The sequence below is a fragment of the Ranitomeya variabilis genome, chromosome 2, assembly GCF_051348905.1.
Source record: "Ranitomeya variabilis isolate aRanVar5 chromosome 2, aRanVar5.hap1, whole genome shotgun sequence".
Taxonomy (NCBI): Eukaryota; Metazoa; Chordata; class Amphibia; order Anura; family Dendrobatidae; genus Ranitomeya; species Ranitomeya variabilis.
In genome coordinates this window covers 321505000-321524353 of record NC_135233.1, presented here as the reverse complement: position 1 = coordinate 321524353, position 19354 = coordinate 321505000, and the positions used below count along the sequence as shown (strand labels likewise).

The 19354-nt window shown below is 41.7% G+C and overlaps 1 pseudogene; it reads right to left on the bottom strand.

Annotated features, from left to right (window-relative positions):
- Positions 1-261: 261 nt before the first annotated feature.
- On the bottom strand, positions 262-841 carry LOC143803731 (annexin A2-A pseudogene; annotated as a pseudogene).
- Between the last annotated feature and the right edge of the window lie 18513 nt (positions 842-19354).

Genomic DNA, 19354 nt, shown 5'->3' with positions numbered 1-19354 from the left:
GGACCCTTAAACTGAAAATTCAAAGGCCATGGCAGACACAGGAAAGAGCGGGGTAGAGTGCTTGTCTCTTGCACTCCTGTCAGTCAGACACACTCCAAATAGAAAGGCAGGCTCGTCTCCTCTTTCTGTTGTCCATGCTTAGCGTATCACACACAAAATGCAAAGAAAAAGTCAATGTCCCCATTACCACTATCCTGTGTCTGCTTCTTATGTCACTACATGTGATCTTGTCTGGACAGGATTCAGTGCAATTCTCTTAGGTCAGGTTGCAGCATGGATCATACAAGTATTTCTCCAGTGTGGGATTGTCTGACCAGTGTTTACAAGTCCATCTATCTTGAATAATTCTCTGTACGCTGCTTGGATTGCTTGTAGTTCTTGATTATCCCAAGAGCAAATAATTTCTATAAGAGTGTCTTCATCTGTACCAAGGCCCTTCACTGAAGATTTCAGTTCTGATGCATCATACTGTGGTCGTGTTTTCATCAATCCAAGGATCAATGTCTCAAGATGACCAGAAAGTGCTCCTTTCAATGCTGATGGGAGATCCTTCTTGGTTCTCCTCTGATAGGTGAATGTCCTGCCTTTGATCATTGCTGCAGTTTGTTAAAATGTTGATGATTGTCAGCTCATCCACGCCTTTAGTCTTAATGGCAGTTTCAAGGGCTGCTGCATCTTTCTCTGCATCAAAGTTTGTGGAAGGCCTCACAGTACCAAGGGCTGATGTACTGGAGCTGGATTGGGTTCCTTCCAATTTCAGCTTGCATAGAATTTCATGGATAGTAGCCATGGCTATAAACTCTGAGGCGCCGCAGGACGAGGCAGGAGCGGCTGCTGGCTGGGACGGTTGGTGCAAATGACAGTCAGTCTAATAAAAGTAATCATTAGAGTATACAGCAAATTTTATTGAAGAAACCTCCCAATGATAACAGTATAATCTCCAAAATGAATAAAAACTCAAAATGCACTGTTCCAAATTATTAGGCACAGTAGAATTTCTGAACATTTGATATGTTTTAAAGAACTGAAAATGCTCATTTGTGGAATTTGCAGCATTAGGAGGTCACGTTCACAGAACAAAAAACCTATTTAACGCCAAAACATCCTAACAGGCAAAGTTACATGTTAACATAGGAACCCTTCTTTGATATCACCTTCACAATTCTTGCATCCGTTGAACTTGTGAGTTTTTGGAGAGTTTATGCTTGTATTTCTTTGCATGAAGTTGGAATAGCCTACCAGAGCTGCTGTTTTGATGTGAACTGCCTCCCACACTCATAGATCTTTTGCTTGATGATACTCCAAAGGTTCTCTATAGGGTTGAGGTCAGGGGAAGATGGTGGCCACACCATGAGTTTATCTCCTTTTATGCCCATATCAGCCAATGACTCAGAGGTATTCTTTGCAGCATGAGATGGTGCATTGTCATGCATAAAGATGATTTTGCTCCTGAAGGCACATTTCTGCTTTTTATACAATGGAGGAAAGTTGTCAGTCAGAAACTATATATTTTGCAGAGGTCATTTTCACACCTTCAGGAACCTTAAAGGGCCCCACCAGCTGTTTCTCCATGATTCCGGCCCAAAACATGACTCCTCCACCTCCTTGCTGACATTGCAGCCTTGTTGGGACATGGTGGCCATCCACCAACCATCCACTACTCCATCCATCTGGACCATCCAGGGTTGCTCAACACTTATCAGTAAACAAGACTGTTTGGAAATTAGTCTTCATGTATGTGTGGGCCCAATACAACCATTTCTGCTTGTGGACACTGTTTAAGGGTGGCCGAATAGTAGGTTTATGCACAACAGCAAGCCTTTGAAGGAGCCTACACCTTGAGGTTCGAGGGACTCCAGAGGCACCAGCAGCTTCAAATATCTGTTTGCTGCTTTGTAATGGCTTTTTAGCAGCTGCTCTCTTAATCCGATGAACTTGCCTGGCAGAAATCTTCCTCATTATGCCTTTATCAGCACAAACACATTTGTGCTCAGATACAGCCACAAATCTCTTAACAGTACGATGATCACGCTTAAGTTTTTCTTAAATTTCTAATGTTTTCATCCCTTCACCAAGGCATTGCACTATTTGATGCTTTTCAGCAGCAGAGAGATCCTTTTTCTTTCCCATCTTACTTGAAAACTGTGACCTGCTTAATAATGTGGAACATCATTTTAAGTTGTTTTCCTTTAATTAAAATCACTTGGAAAACCAATTATCACATGTGTTTAAGATTGATTTCAGTGATCCATTGAGCCCTGAGACACAATACCATCCACGAGTTTATTTGAAAAACAAAACAATTAAATCTTTATGACACTTAAATCCAGTTTGCATAATAATTTGGAACACAGTGTAGAAGGGTTAATAGTTTGCCTTTAAGTGCCTCTTGCCTTTAATTGCTAGAATTACTAGAATCTGTTGTTGCAGTAGTCTGATGGTCTCCTCTTCAAGGAGACTATACTTCTTATCATGTATGCTTTCAATAGTCAGCCACAACATGTTATGGGTGCGTGGTAAATAAAGTATGACCCTGGGTGATGGTGGGGGCTACATGACTTGCATTGAAATGCATTTGTTGTAAATGGTGTAAAACATTGCTTTGTTTTGTGATACATCAGATAAAAGTGACTGGCTCACAGAAATATGTGTGCGGTGTCCTTTGTCTCCAAGCGCGCTTGTAAAATGACGGGCGTAACCTCCTGATTTGGCCTCACTGGTGATCTGGCATACTGACATTGGGTCAGAAGCAAACAGCTACGACAGGCTCATCTCCTTTTGAAGTCCTGTTTAGTAGTTTGCCAGAGACTGGTCTGTACTTCCCACAGGTGCTACAAATGCAACACGGTGCTATGACAGCCCATGTCCAGGCCTTGCAGAAAAGACTTAATGTGGTGCATAAACATTTGTTTTCATCCATTTCAGATCCTAATGCCAGTGCAGACGTACACCTGCTGAATCCAGGTGATTGGGTGGTCATACACAGACACGTGACAAGGAGCCTAGACCCTCGGTTTGACGGCCCGTTTTAAAGTCCAGCTGACCACATTCACCTCAGGGAAACTTGAGGGAAAGCGCACCTGGATCCATGCCAGTCACTGCAAAAGGATATTTTCACTAGCAGAAAGACTGTTCTCCTAATCACTTTGCTGGCAGTGGTAGGATGTCTGCACCTTACAGAGACACTGGATAAAACTTTTAAATGTTGACAATGACAACAAACTTATTCAACATCTTGCTTTTCTTATAAAAGATACAGAAGGGCAAAAACTGCAGGACTGTTGGATCTGTACACACAGCCCAGTATCTGCAAGGACTATGTTGTACTTAGCCTCACCCCAGGAGCCAAGGAAGGTATTAACACCACACTGCATGCACAATGAGACTTGGACTCAGATTTTCTTGGTTCTTAATAAGACTAATACAATATAGAGACTCCTTTTTAAATCCAGCCAATTCGCTTATCGGCCTAGCGGGATGGATTATTTTTGGTATTTTTCAGACTTGTATGCAAATATTGTTGCTTTGCTTATTGTTTTAAGTAGCCGTAAAAGCGCTAATATATGTATTACCTAAGGCTGAACCTTCTGTAGTGTATCATAGGCCCCGTATGGCCACTGCTGACAGGGGAGGTGAGTGTCCACACTGAGGGTGGATGGGCGAAGCAGGTAGAAAGCCCCCTTGTGGGTACTAGACCCATGAGACAGTAGCTCCTTTGTGGACATCAGCTGACCCTGTGGCAGAGGTTATACCATTTACAAAAGGGGAAATTGATATAGAAGGGTTAATAGTTTGCCTTTAAGTGCCTCTTGCCTTTAATTGCTAGAATTACTAGAATCTGTTGACGCAGTAGTCTGATGGTCTCCTCTCAATAAGACTACACTTCTTATCATGTATGCTTTCAATAGTCAGCCACAACATGTTATGGGTGCCTGGTAAATAAAGTATGACCCTGGGTGATGGTGGGGGCCACATGAGCTACATTGAAATGCATTTGCTGTAAATGGTATAAAACTTTGCCTCGTTTTTTGATATATCAGTAAAAGTGACTTGCTCACAGGATATGTGTGCGGTGTCCTTTGTCTCCAAGCGCGCTTGTAAAATGATGGGCGTAACCTTTCACAATTTGGCCTCACTGGTGATCTGGCGTACTGACATTGGGTCAGAAGCAAACAGCTACGACACAAGCATCCCTCTACCATTACTCAGCAGCAGGTTCCATCTCTGCACGGTGGACCCCAGGCTGCAACGCACCTTATACCATCCTTATAATTATTTAGTGCATTCTGCCAGCCTTAACAGGTTAAGTTATGGGTAGTGTTGAGCGATACCGTCCGATAATTGAAAGTATCGGTATCGGAAAGTATCGGCCGATACCGGCAAAGTATCGGATCCAATCCGATACCGATACCCGATACCAATACAAGTCAATGGGACTCAAGTATCGGACGGTGTCCCTGATGGTTCCCAGGGTCTGAAGGAGAGGAAACTCTCCTTCAGGCCCTGGGATCCATATTAATGTGTAAAATAAAGTTTTTTTAAAATGCGCGCTTGTCCTGCCTCCCGTGACGTCACGGCTTGTGATTGGTCGCGTCGCCCATGTGACCGTGACGCGACCAATCACAAGCCAGAACGTAATTTTAAAATCCTGAAGGACCTAAAATTACGTCACGGCTTGCTATGATTGGTCGCGTCGCGGCCACATGGGCGACGCGACCAATCACAAGCCGTGATGTCACGGGAGGCAGGACAAGCGCGCATTTTAAAATGCACGCGTGTCCAGCCTCCCGTGACGTCACGGCTTGTGATTGGTCGCGTCACCCATGTGACCGCGACGCGACCAATCACAAAGCTGGAACGTAATTTTAAAATCCTGAAGGACCCGAAATTACGTCACGGCTTGCTGTGATTGGTCGCGTCGCGGCCACATGGGCGGCACGCGACCAATCACAAGCCGGGACTTCACGTAAGGAAGTAAACCCGCGAATTTTAAGCAAACAACGCTGACGGTTCCCTCGGTGAGGTCCAGGCTGCGTCGGAGAGGTGAGTATAGCAATATTTTTTATTTTAATTCTTTATTTTACACATTAATGTTGTTTCGATACCGATACCCGATACCACAAAAATATTGGATCTCGGTATCGGAATTCCGATACAGCAAATATCGGCCGATACCCGATACTTGCGGTATCGGAATGCTCAACACTAGTTATGGGCTTGTTTTAGTGGACCTCCATAGAGTGGGTGGGAGGAGGTCCATCATATCTCCACCTGCATAGTCCTGACAGGACCTGTGTGATGTCATGGTCTGGTGATCATCACATGGGGTGCTAAAAACCTAGAAATGAGAGTCAGTGGGTGAGGTGTGTTGAGAAAGGTGGAACTCCCATGTAGCTCCCTGAGGAGCTTAGGACACTGCGTGTTTTATCTGCAGTGAAGCCTGCAGGGCATGGGCTCTGTTTATTTTTCCTGAATCCTGCTGAAGTTTATGCTATCCATAATAAACTAGAAGGTGAACTACAACCAGTATGGTTCCTGTGTCTACCTGGTAAAGCAGCTGAGTGAGTCAATCCCTCTCAATGCGTAAAAATTGAATGCCATACTTATGGTCAGTATGGCATGCAATTTTTTTTCCTGTACCCATGGAGTCAATGCTGTGATTTTTTTCTCATTCAGAATACCGCTGAGAAAAAATAGGCAGCTCTGCACTGCCTTATTGAATAACATTGGTCTTGGTGAAATCCAATTTTTTTATCAGATTGCACTCGTCTGATTTATACACTATTGTGAAAGAGCCTAAATTGCAGCAAAAATACAGCAAAATCTGCTTTGTGAATATAGCTATTTTATTGCCAAGACGTGAAGCTTTGGCTTAAAAAAAAGAAGCAAAAAATGCTGCTTGTTAACATAAAACTAAGCGTAATTCATAGATTTTAAATTAGCCTGCAGGTTTATATATGTGAATATGTCGCTGGATATTTTTTAAGCTGTTTTTAGTGCATTGCTCGTAATATAACAAGTGTTGAATGCTATGGACCAGCAAGCGGCCGCAACTTCTGGTGTAATGGTGTAATTTATCTGAGGGTACATTGATCTAATTTTAAGATCAGATTTTTTTTATTACACCCTGATACATGCAATCATAGAAGTAACAGGCGATATAATTTGTTATTCTTATTACTATATATATTAATAATGTGTGTGTGTTTGTTCATGAAATAATAAAGTAAGTCTGCATTGTTGATAAATTTGTTAATATTGCTTTTACTTTTACATTTACAATTTCCTCTGGATATACGCCTCAAGGGCACTAATAAACCTTTATGTTGTTTAATTGTTCATGTGAAACCTGCAAGCTTCTTAATATTTTATACCACTTTTTTTCAGGCTTTGCTTTTGCTAACCTTTGACTTCGTATAAGATAACAAAAATCTAACCTAAAATGCTAGAAACATTTTCTTTAATTCACCATAATGCCAACTGAAAAAATTAAGTCATCCAAATTTAAAACCACTGCATCTTGAAGTAAAATCAGTTAGTTAGTTTAGAGGCAAAACCTACAGCAGTATAGCTCAGTTGTCAACACTTATCCTGCAGCACTTGGTATAGAGGTTTGATCATGACCAAGAGCATCTAAGTAGGTCTGAACATAAGCATGGCCCTGTGATCACAAAACAGATATGAATTGTAGAAAAGCAAGAGTAAAAGTAATAGCCTTTTAATCACGTTTTTTTTTACCCTGCCATACATGTACATCAGAGGCAGTGTGTGCACATATAGTAAGGAGTGGGTTCAGGAGCCATCCATGCTCAAGCAAGGCATCTGTCCTTAGCAGGAATGATCCATGAAAGCAAAGATCACTGTTTTTAATTTAAAGGTAAGGTACCGCGTTTGTAGATCATTAATAAATCACTGTAATGTAGCATAACATGCTGCTATAACCAAGTTTTAAATGCATGTGAAACAGATTTCGTGTGTTATATGTGTTTAAAGAAGGAACTGGGGGCTGACATCTTGGTTTTGCAGCAGTAGCAGGGCACTAACAGTGTCATTTTACAGCACCCCATGGACATAGGAGATAATAGACCGGCGCTGACCCTATCTTTAACATTGGAGAGGTGTTAGCAGTGAGCTGGGCACGCCTCTGTGGGCTGCACAACTCACTGCTGTAGGTGTGACTAGCAGCCATTTTATTATAGCCCAGTGCTCTCTGCCCAGCTCCACTTACTCTCTATCACAGGAGCTCCATTCCCAGCCTGCAGAGAGAGGTGACACCTGACACCTCTCTCTGCCATACAATGTATCTCTCCCCTCCCTCCACAATGCCTGGCCATTCACTGCAGACCTGGAGCTCCTTCTTATTACTGAGGGATGAGTCACAGACAGCTCTGCACAGACAATGCTGCTCCATACATAAACACCACATAAACTATGTAACTGTGCTTCTGATGCACTAACTGCTGGTGATAGCAGATCACAGGGCAGTCACACACAAAATGGCACTGCCCTGTGATGCTGCTCTTCATTCTGCCCCAGGGATATTAGACCACCCAAAAGGGGAGGGAAATGCTGATGTCAGCAGTTACTGCCCAGATTTTCCAGCTAACAGTAAAGCTGGTAAGTCTTACTATAGCTGCTTGAGGTCTAAAACGGAAAATGCTCCCCCTAGTGGTCAATATATATATTTGTAAGAAAATATATAATATTTTTCATATAGAAATGTTTGCAAGCAGTGCAAACATTGCATTAATACATTTTATTTACTATTTTAAGCTTAATTTCACAAAAAAACAAACTACAAGAAAACTGGTGGCACCTTCCCTTTAAATGCCACTGTTAATCACTGACAGCAGATTTAAGTGGAGCTCTCTGCCCTCATGCAGAATGCAGTGGCCCTGATAGATTATCACAGTAGCTGATTATCTGCTGATGTTGTTGGCCCTCCTCTGAAGCTCAGCATATGACCACGTTCACACGTTCAGTATTTGGTCAGTATTTTACATCATTATTTGTAAGCCAAATCCAGGAGAGGAACAATCAGATGAAAAGTATAAAAGACACATCACCACTTTTGTATTTATCACCCACTCCAGGTTTTGTCTTACAAATACTGAGGTAATATACTGACCAAATACTGAACATGGCTGCAGGCTGAGCTTCATTTGAAACCCCCCTCATCCCTATCCTTGTATGCATGGCCCCCTCATCCCTATGCTGGTATACATTGCCTCCTCACCCCTATCATGGTACGCATGGCCCCCTCATCCCTATCCTGGTATGCATTGCCCCCTCATCCCTATCCTGGTATGCATAGCCTCCTCATCCCTACCCTGGTATGCAGCCCCCTCATCTCTATCCTGGTATGCATGTCCCCCTTATCTCTAGCCTAGTATTCATGTCACCCTTATCCCTAGCCTAGTATGCATGGCCCCCTTATCCCTAGCCTGGTATGCATGTCCCCTTATCCCTAGCCTGGTAGGCATGGCCCCCTCATCCCTATGGTCCCTTGGTATGCAGGGACCCCATCTCTAACCTGGTATGCATGGCTCCATCCTAATCCTTGTATGATTGGCCCCCATCCCCATCCTGGTATGTATCGCCCCCATCAGAAAAACATAAAAAAGTAAACCACTATATTTACTGTCTTGAGCTCTGTTGCAACATCTTGTTTTCATGCCAGCAGCTGATTATTCCTTGTAAGCAGTGCATTTCAGGGATGTCATGCGCTTCTTACAAGCCAAGGACAGCTGCCAGAATTCACTACTCTTCAATAGCAAGCACAGTGTTAGTTGCAGCCGCAGGATTCCTGCAGCTGCCGGTGGTTCACGTGTGCCCACTACTAAAAGGAATGAATATTCACTGCATTCCACTTCTATGGGAGTTGAGATCAGTGAATATTCTTTCCCTTAAGTAGCAGGCACAAGCGAACGGCCGGCAGCTTCTCTAGTATTAGCTATTCCTCCTAGCTTTGTCTCATCAGCAAATTTAATCAGTTTACCCTCAATTCCTTCATCTATATCATTGATAAAGATGTTGAACAATACATTGCCCAGGACAGAACCCTTGAGACATTCTTCCAACTGGATGTGCAGCCATTTACGACCACACTTTCTGTCCGGTCACTAAGCCAGTTATGAATCCACCTAACAGTTGCCTTGTCCATTCCATACTTAGTCATTTTTTCAATAAGTGTTGTGTGAGATACTTTGTCAAATGCTTTGCTGAAGTCAAGATATACTATATTTACAGCATTTCCCTGATCCACCCAGTCAGTGATTCTGTCATAGAATGAAATTAAGTTAGTCTGACATGACTTATTACTTACAAACCAATGCTGATTCTGTGTAATCACTTCATTCTTATCCAGGTACTTACATTCATGTTTAATAATTTGCTCAAAGATCTTTCCTGGTATAGACTGTTGTGATTTTGCTTTTTGCTCCCTCTAGTGGTCATTAGTGATTTGACTCTGGAGCTTCTATCTTTTTTCCTATATCCTCACCTGGGCTGTTAGTTCAGGGGCGTTGCTATATAAGCTCCCTGGACCTTCAGTTCAATGCCTGGCATCGTTGACATCAGAGCTAATCTGTTGTGCTCTTGTCCTATGATCCTGGTTCCTGTATTTCAAGCCAAGTCTACTTCTTTGCTTTTTGCTTTTGTTTTGTTTGGTATTTTTGTCCAGCTTGTTCCAATCTGTATCCTGACCTTTGCTGGAAGCTCTAGGGGGCTGGTGTTCTCCCCCCGGACCGTTAGACGGTTCGGGGGTTCTTGAATCTCCAGCGTGGATTTTTATAGGGTTTTTGTTGACCAGATAAGTTATCTTGCTATATTCTGCTATTAGTAAGCTGGCCTCTCTTTGCTGAACCTGGTTCATTTCTGTGTTTGTCATTTCCTCTTACCTCACCGTTATTATTTGTGGGGGGCTTGTATCTTGCTTTGGGGTCCCTTTCTCTGGAGGCAAGAGAGGTCTTGTTTTCTTCTCCTAGGGGTAGTTAGATTCTCCGGCTGGCGCGAGTCATCCAGCGATCACCGTAGGCATGATCCCCGGCTACTTCTAGTGTTGGCGTTAGGAGTAGCTATTTGGTCAACCCAGTTACCACAGCCCTATGAGCTGGATTTTTGAATCTCGCAGACTTACACGTTCCTCTGAGACCCTGTCCACTGGGGTCATAACAATAGACGTCAGATTCACCGACCTATAGTTCCCTGGGTCCACCTTCTTTCCCTTTTTGAAGATAGGAACAACATTTGCTCTTCTCCAGTCTTCTGGGACTTCTCCTGTTCTCCAAGAATTTTCAAAGATTATGGAGAGTGGTTCAAAAATTTATTCTGCTATCTCCTTCAGTACTCTGGGGTGTAATTCATCTAGACCTGGAGACTTGAATTCATTTATGTTAGCTAAGTGTTTCCTCACTATCTTTCTGTTTATAGATATTCTGAATTCTTCTATTCCCTTAATAGGACAGTGAAAATCAGTTGATGTTACATCTCCCTTCTGAGAGAAAACAGATGCAAAATAGAAATTTAAAAGTTTGGCCTTCTCAACATCCTTTCTTACCATTACATCATTTCCATCCTGTCAAACTCCTATAGCATCTGTGACTTTTCTTTTACTTTTGACATATCCCAAAAATCCTTTTTTTATTGCTTTTGACGTGTCTTGCAAGCCTTAATTTATTGTCAGCTTTTGATAATCTGATTCTTGCCCTGCATGTTCTGCAGACAGCATTAAATTCTTCTTTAGATATGCCTCCCTCTTTCCATTTGATAAACATTTCTTTCTTCCTTTTTAGCATGTGTTTATGTTCTGTGTTCATCCATCCTGGTTTCCTTAAATGTTTCCTATTCTTCCCTCTTTTCGGCATTGTTAACGATTGTACTTTGAGAATCTAATTTTTCAAGATTACCCATCCTTCCTGGACATTTTTGACCTTAAGGATATCCAGCCATTGGATCCCTTCGATTGTCTTTCGGAGTTCCTTAAAATCTGCCTTTCTGGAATCTATCCTTGATGTCTGAGACTTTACAGGTCTTCCTCCTCTAGGTATCCAAAATTGTAAAATAGCGATAGCACATTTGGACTGTAAGTCGCACCACCCATTTTCCTCCACATTTTTGAAGGAAAAAAGTGCTTATTACAGTTCTAAAAATACAGACATGAATGCAGTAAATAGAAAACCAGATAATCTGCCAGAATTGATTTTTTTTTACCATTTCATTTTGTTTTAATCTTTTCTTTTTCATTTTTCAGTATATCATACAGTAAAATAAAATGTGTCATTAAAAATTACAAATCATAAAAAAAAAAGTTATGGCTTTTTGATGAAGGGTAGGAAAAAACAAATGTGCAACAATTAAAAATTGGCCAGTACTAAAGGGGTTAATGAAGGCAATGGCATAAAAACATAATTTAGAGGATGCATTTTTTTATTCCAATCCAGGCAGGTTCAATTTGCACCAAATTTATTTGGAGCAAATTTAATCTGTTTGTTCGAATTTGGCAAATTTGTCCAAATTGAATTGTGGTAGATCCACTCAACTCTAACAATAATATCTGTACAGCTCTGCAGAATATCTTTCTGTACAAGCAATGGGACATAATTAAAAAAGATTTAGCAAGATAATAAATATGTAATCTTTCTTCACCATGTGGGGTACTTTGAATTATACTGTAGATATATGATATGAATATAGACATAAATAGACTTTTCTTTGGTGATTTTAAATATTTATAAATACAAATAATTATTTGTCATTTGTTTATAGCATAACATTAAGAAGTCTCAGAGGTCACATTGTAACTAATTCGAGTGAGATGATAGTTGTTTTCCAAGCTGTCACTGGCTTGATGGTGGAATGGATGAATTTCTACTCCCTTGATGCTTTAGTATTAATCCAAGGTAATGGGACATTATTAACTTCTGTGCAAGTAGAGTCCAACATTTTCCACATTTGTGTCACCTCTGGATTACTATGGATTAGACAATGAATTTATTAGTTTGAAGTAAGGGCTGGATGTATATATATTTATAGTTAACAGAGAAAATCTATTTATTATGAACCCTAAGCCAGTTAATTCATAGCCAGTTTATTTCAGTTCTATTTCAATAATGCAGTTTTCAATAGGTAGTAATTCATTAAGGCACATGGCCATAGTATGGTTCCACTTTGCATGAAGCCATGATGTGGCTGCTATACAGGTATACAGGAACTGTTATACAGGTGCAGAGCATAAGGCCTCACAATATTTTCAGTGGTTACAGCCTGAATTTGACATGAAATCTGTTTCCATGCAGAAGTTGTATCAGCATGCCTTAGATCTAAGCCAGAAAGTCTACTTTTAAAAAGGGACAAAAAAAAAATTAAATAAAATGTATTTAGAATACATAAAAGATTAATTTTGAAAATTGCGCTTCCACTATGCAAATTGGTGGTCGACTAGTCGGAAAGCATTGATTTCTCTGGACTAATCTGCACTCTAACCATGTAAAACCAAAAACTGAGCTGGACTATAAGCTATAAGGAATATGTGCAAAGTGTAAGAGCACATTCACACTGGGGACATTTCATAGACAAAACCAAAGAAAAAAACTAAAATGAGCATATATTCTACAGCAAGTAAATCAGTCAATGGTAATAGTACATGTAAATAACATTGGATACTTAGTTATTGCTATATTGATCAAAAGAGTATAAAAGCCATCCCACCATGTAAAGGTGTATCCATTGGGATTGTCCTAACCTGTCTCTCATATTAAAACCTTACCATGTGTCGAATGACATCAGTGTGAACAAGGGCAGAGCAGGACAGGGCCCGACTGAGACACCCACCCATAGGAAGATATACAGATGAAATGCTTAGCTTAGAAAGAGGGGTCACACCCAATGCTTTCACCAAATATGAGACATAAATGCAAACCAAATAAACTGATCTGGACTATAAGCTAGTAAGAGAACGTTGACACTGTGGCCATTTCATAGACAAAACAACAAGTAAATCAGTAAATGCTAATAATACATCAGTGTCCTAAGTTACTTACACTTACTATCACCATGTACTGACTTACTTGCTTTGGGGTATTTGCTCATTTTGTTTTTTTTTTTTGTCTTTTCTTTGGTTTTGACTCCAGTCATGTACGCCCACCCATGTGGTCATAAGCAACATGATTTGCAAGAGAACAGGAAGGAAAAAATGACGATCTGAAGCCGCTGACTCATCGGATATAGTAGAAAGCTATGTTTTTATTAATAAAACAACACGTTTTTAAAGCATATTGCTCTCACCAGGTAAAAATAAAGATAAAAATATACATACAGATTGAATTGCATTCTTGCAAGCACATAGACCAGGTGTAGGTATTTAGATTCATTATTTAACCCTTACCATGTTATCATATATCAATATAAACATATACTCCAGGTATTAAACAGAGTGATTAGCAATACAAACAGATATCAATGTATCCCTTTTCAGCCTGTCTCATCAATACATTCATTCATCCTTCAGGAACTTATGTGGACACTTTAAAAATCCAGATTCTTTCCCTGTTCACCAATCTTTGGTAACTATTATTATGACTTGCCAATATTTGTTCAATTATAATAGGTTCTAGATTGGCTGGGTGTTTTCATGCACAGAAAGAAAATTCCTCAACAAACTGTGATTCATAACCCAATTTTTTATATTAGACCTCTGTTTACTTGTTCTGAGATGTATTGGCATAGTGGTCCGTCCCATGTATTGCAATTTACATTGACACTTCCATACATAAATGATATACGAACTGTTACAATTAAAAAAACTTTTAACAAAAAAACTTTACGCTGTAGTAACTGATACAAATTGCTTTCTGCCTGAATGTATACATTTATAGCTCTTATTTTTCTGATTAGAACATTTGTAGGTTCCTCTAGTTTCCAGAATAGTACCCTCATGTTTATAACCCCCTACTCCATAATTGTTTTTTTGTTTCAACTTTCAAGTTTTCTCAAAGGCATTTTTATAAGCTGTTTGGGGTATCCCTTTTCCAAAAATCTCCCCCTCAGAAACTTGGATTCATTATAAAAATCAATTTCAGGCATACAATGTAAGCAGTTCTTCTTTGTTTGATGGCTTGTGACTATCCATCATCCTCTTGATTACATTCCAGAGGTTTTCAGTGGGGTTCATGTCTGGAGATTGGGCTGCCCATGACAGGGTTTTGATGTGGTGGTCTCTTAATTTTTACCACAGCTGTATGCGAAATATTCAGCTGTAAAAATTGCTATGAAAACTACAGTAAAGAAGAAGATACTTACCGTATTTTCTGGCGTATAAGATGACTTTTTAACCCCTAAAAATTGTCCCAAAAGTCGGGGGTCGTCTTATACGCCAGGTACGGCATGTGCAGGGAGCGATCCTGGATGTTCCCAGGGTCTGAAGGAGAGGAAACTCTCCTTCAGGCCCTGGGATCCATATTCATGTAAAAAATAAAGAATAAAAATAAAAAATATGTATATACTCACCCCTCCGAGAAGCCTGGCTGTCACCGCTGCAAGCGTCTGCCCCCGTTCCTAAGAATTGCAGAGCGTGAAGGACCTTCGATGATGTCACGGTCAGGTGACCGGTCACATGAGCGGTCACGGACCAATCACAGGACTGTGATGTCATCGAGGGTCCTTCATGCTCTGCAATTCTTAGGAACGGAGGCAGACGCTTGAAGCAGTGACAGCCAGGCTTCTCGCAGGGGTGAGTATATACATATTTTTTATTTTTATTCTTTATTTTTAACATGAATATGGATCCCAGGGCCTGAAGGAGAGTTTCCTCTCCTTCAGACCCTGGGAACCACACGCCGTATAAGATGACTGGGCGTATAAGATGACCCCCATGTTATACAGCGGGCATATCCCAAATTCCATATTTTATATGGAAAAGTTGGGGGTCGTCTTATACGCCCAGTCATCTTATACACCATAAAATACGGTAGATTAGATTGGTCAATATATGTGAGCCCAATTGCCATGTCATGGCGTCCTTCAGAAATTTGGTCCCTATCCTGATTTGTCACTTCTCCAGGGCAAAAAAAGACTACAATTTATGTGGAAGGAATGGACCAGCTAACTTCTTAAAATCACCTGTGGCTAATGGGACTGTTAGTGCACATATCCAAAAAGGCTTTGATACAAATAGAGGAAAAGACCAGCACATCCAAGCTGGTGTGAATAGGTGGCAACCAAAAAATGCATATAACTTGAAAAACAATTAAGGTTCAACCATGATTTACCAAGAATGATTACCAAGAAGCCCATAATAAAGTTTGTATAACTCGGGGAAAATCGAGTACCCATAGCACAGCCCCTCAACTGCCGATAGGTTGCACCATTAAATGTGAATATATTGTGATTTAGTATAAAATCAATGCCATCCAAAATAAAAATGTTTTATAGTTTTGAATTTAGGAATCTATACTCAAATAATAAACAGCCATTAATCACATTTTGTGATTTATATTAGAGTAAAGCGAATTTATATATTTAAATTAAATAGAAGTGATTCAATTGGAATGTGGAGTTCGCTATGTTCCATAATCAGTTGGATGAATCCCCAATAAAATATGGAAAATCAATCACATACATTTGAAGAAAAGGCCTTTTGTAGTGAGAAATATTTACTGTGATAGACTGAGTCCCTGATATGATGGGGCATCCAGGGCTGTTAGATAAGCTCTTTTTTGGATTGTAATAAAAATAAGGAACTTGGTACCATTTAATAGACAAAAAATCCTTTTCCTTCTTATTTATAATTGTGAGGCAGTGACTGGTGTTACATGTGAGGGTCACTGTATGTTCCCCCAGGATGTGCACAGAGGCGTATTGAGGCCATGAGAGTGCATTGCAGTCACAGGCGTAGCTGTGGTTGCAATGCAGACAAAAGTGAGCATAGATCTTGGACGTGCTGGTTGTCCAAGGCAGATTTAGGGAAAACTTGCTCTAGGCTTTTTTGTGTTTTGAAATGGACTACAGGTTGGCAATGGTTCAGTCCGTTTCATTCCTGGCCTAGTTTTCCATGTGGCTGAAGGCCCCAGGTTGCTAGTTAAAAACCCAGGATTGCAATTGCAATCTATGAAAGACGTGGTATTTAAACCAGCGGACAAGGGGGGAATGTGGTGATCTGGCCGTGTGTGAAATATGAGCGGGAAGTTTTCCGTCAGCTCAAAGATTCCAACACATAGCTCAGGCTGTCCTCCAATCCCATGGTCCCTTTCTTGCAGGAATTACAAAACATTCTTGTTGGGGCCTTCGAGAAAACATTATCACCAAACAGGCATTTGACAGATTGATGGTCAGGTCACCTAGGGTCCCAACATTTTATTTGCTACCCAAAGTCCACAACAATGCCCTCGACCCCCCGGGGCGTCCTTTTGTGTCTGGGATTGATGGGATCTGTGATCCCGTGTGTCAATTTATTGACTATTACCTCAAACCATTGGTTGAGACTTTACCATCGTATGTGAAAGACACTACGGACATCCTGTCGAGGGTCGATGGCATCCTTGTGGACCATGATACAAATCTTGTCACAGCCGACGTCGAGGGTCTGCATACGTGCATAGATCACTATCATGGGCTGGATGCTGTTCGCCGCTTCCTGGGGACCTCCGACCTGGGTGGCCCTCTGTGTGGGCTGATCCTCGAGCTGGTGGAGTATATCCTTACCCACAATTTCTTTGTCTTCAAAGACAATTTCTACCTACAGAAGCGCGGCAAAGCCATGGGCGTGGCGTGTGCGCCCTCATATGCCAACCTCTTCCTTGGCGCCTGGGAGAGGGATATTTTTGGCGACGGGGGCCCGCCGTCTGCTGGCCATGTGCTGTGCTGGCATAGCGATATTCTATTTTTGTGGGGGGATCCGTTCACCAGCTCGAGGATTTTATGAAGACTCTTAACAATAACATGCAGAATATACGGCTTACATATATCTTTAACGAGGTTACGGTTGACTTCTTGGATGTCCGTCTGGAGGTCGATTCTGACCGGCGCATCCAGACGGATGTATTCAGGAAGCCAACTACTGTTAACTCTTTATTGCATGCTACATCTGCTCACTACCCAGCCACGGTTAGGGCTGTCCCGGTCAGACAGTTCCTCAGGATGCGGCGAATCTGCTCCTCCGAGGCCAGATTTGAGTCACAGGCGGGTGACCTAAAACAGAGATTTATGGCTCGCGGTTACAGCCGCAGATCCATTAATGCTGGTTATGACCATGCCCGGAAAACCCCACAGAGTGATCTATTGCACTCCACCACTCGATGCCATGTTGTGGGTGGTGATGGACATATTAGATTCATTTCCACCTACAATCATGAGTGGGAGAGCATGCGCTCCATCCTCAAAAAACATTGGCCTGTCCTTCGAACAGAACCCTCCCTGTGTGTCGCTCTGGGCGGCTTCCCCCTCATGGCTCCGAAAAGGGGTAAGAATCTTGATGATATGCTGGTCAGGAGTCATTACATCCCTACTCCAGCCAACTTCTTTGGTACAGGCGGTCCCCGCCTGGGATGTATTCCATGTGGGCATTGTCTTGCCTGCGCCAATGTCCTGCGCTGCCCCGGTTTCACTTCGAGTGATGGCTCTAGAGTATTTCAGATTAGACAGCGTATAACCAGTGGCACTACTAATGTTATATATTACGCCACCTGTCCGTGCCCGAGGATATACGTAAGTTGGTCTTACTACTCGTGAACTCAGAGTCCGTGTACGGGAGCATGTGTGGGACATTGGCGCGGCCAGGACAGTGTCCACGGTGACAGATTTAAAAACAATTCCCCTACACTTTAGGTTACATCACAATTGTAATGAGAAGTTGCTTTCAGTTAGGGGGATTGATGTACTCCATCAGGGCGTTAGAGGTGGCGATAACAAAAAACGTTTGGCACATATCGAAACCAAATAGATTGTCTTGCTTGACACTATGACCCCTAGAGGTCTTAATGAATCTTTGAGTTTTGCTCACTACCTTTAGTATGTTGTCTCTTTAGCCTTCTGATTTGTTCATGTTGCCTCCTATTATTGTCCTTCCGGATAAATTCTTGATTTTATTTTGTTTTTAACCTTTTTTTCTTTTTTATTACCAGTAACACTTTCTATCTACGGGTCCTTTTCTGGTTTCCCCCCCCCCTCTCCATATGGAACTAACACACCATCATTTTTGCCATTTGAAAATACAGACACCTCTTATGGACAAGAACCTGCTGCTCATCACCCGCATGATAATAATAATATAATAATAATTTTATTTATATAGCACCACCATATTCCGCAGCGCTTTACAAATTATAGAGGGGACTTGTACAGACAATAGACATTACAGCATAACAGAAATCACAGTTCAAAATAGATACCAGGAGGAATGAGGGCCCTGCTCGCAAGCTTACAAACTATGAGGAAAAGGGGAGACACAAGAGGTGGATGGTAACAATTGCTTTAGTTATTTGGACCAGCCATAGTGTAAGGCTCGGGTGTTCATGTAAAGCTGCATGAAACAGTTAACTGCCTAAGTATGTAACAGAGGGCTATTAACTGCATAAAGTATATGAGAACATGATACGAGGAACCTGCTTATGGTTTTATTTTTAATGATAGGCCACACAGGGATCATTAGGTTAATGCGTTGAGGCGGTAGGCCAATCTGAACAAATGAGTTTTTAGGGCACGCTTAAAACTGTGTGGATTGGGGATTAATCGTATTAACCTAGGTAGTGCATTCCAAAGAATCGGCGCAGCACGTGTAAAGTCTTGGAGACGGGAGTGGGAGGTTCTGATTATTGAGGATGCTAACCTGAGGTCATTAGCGGAGTGGAGGGAATGGGTAGGGTGGTAGACTGAGACCAGAGAGGAGATGTAGGGTGGTGCTGAGCCATGGAGTGCTTTGTGGATGAGGGTAGTAGTTTTGTACTGGATTCTGGAGTGGATGGGTAGCCAGTGTAATGACTGGAACAAGGTAGAGGCATCGGTGTAACGGTTGGTGAGGAATATGATCCTGGCTGCAGCATTCAGGACAGATTGGAGCGGGGAGAGTTTGGTAAGAGGGAGGCCGATTAGTAGAGAGTTACAATAGTCCAGACGGGAATGAAAAAGTGAAACAGTAAGAGTTTGTGCAGAGTCGAAAGTAAGAAAAGGGCGAATTCTAGAAATGTTTTTGAGATGCAGATAAGAAGTGCAAGCCAGTAATCGGATGTGGGGGGTGAATGAAAGCTCGGAATCAAGGATGACCCCAAGGCAGCGGGCATGTTGCTTTGGAGTAATGGTGGAACCGCACACGGAGATGGCAATGTCAGGCAAAGGCAGGTTAGTAGAGGCAGAGAACACAAGG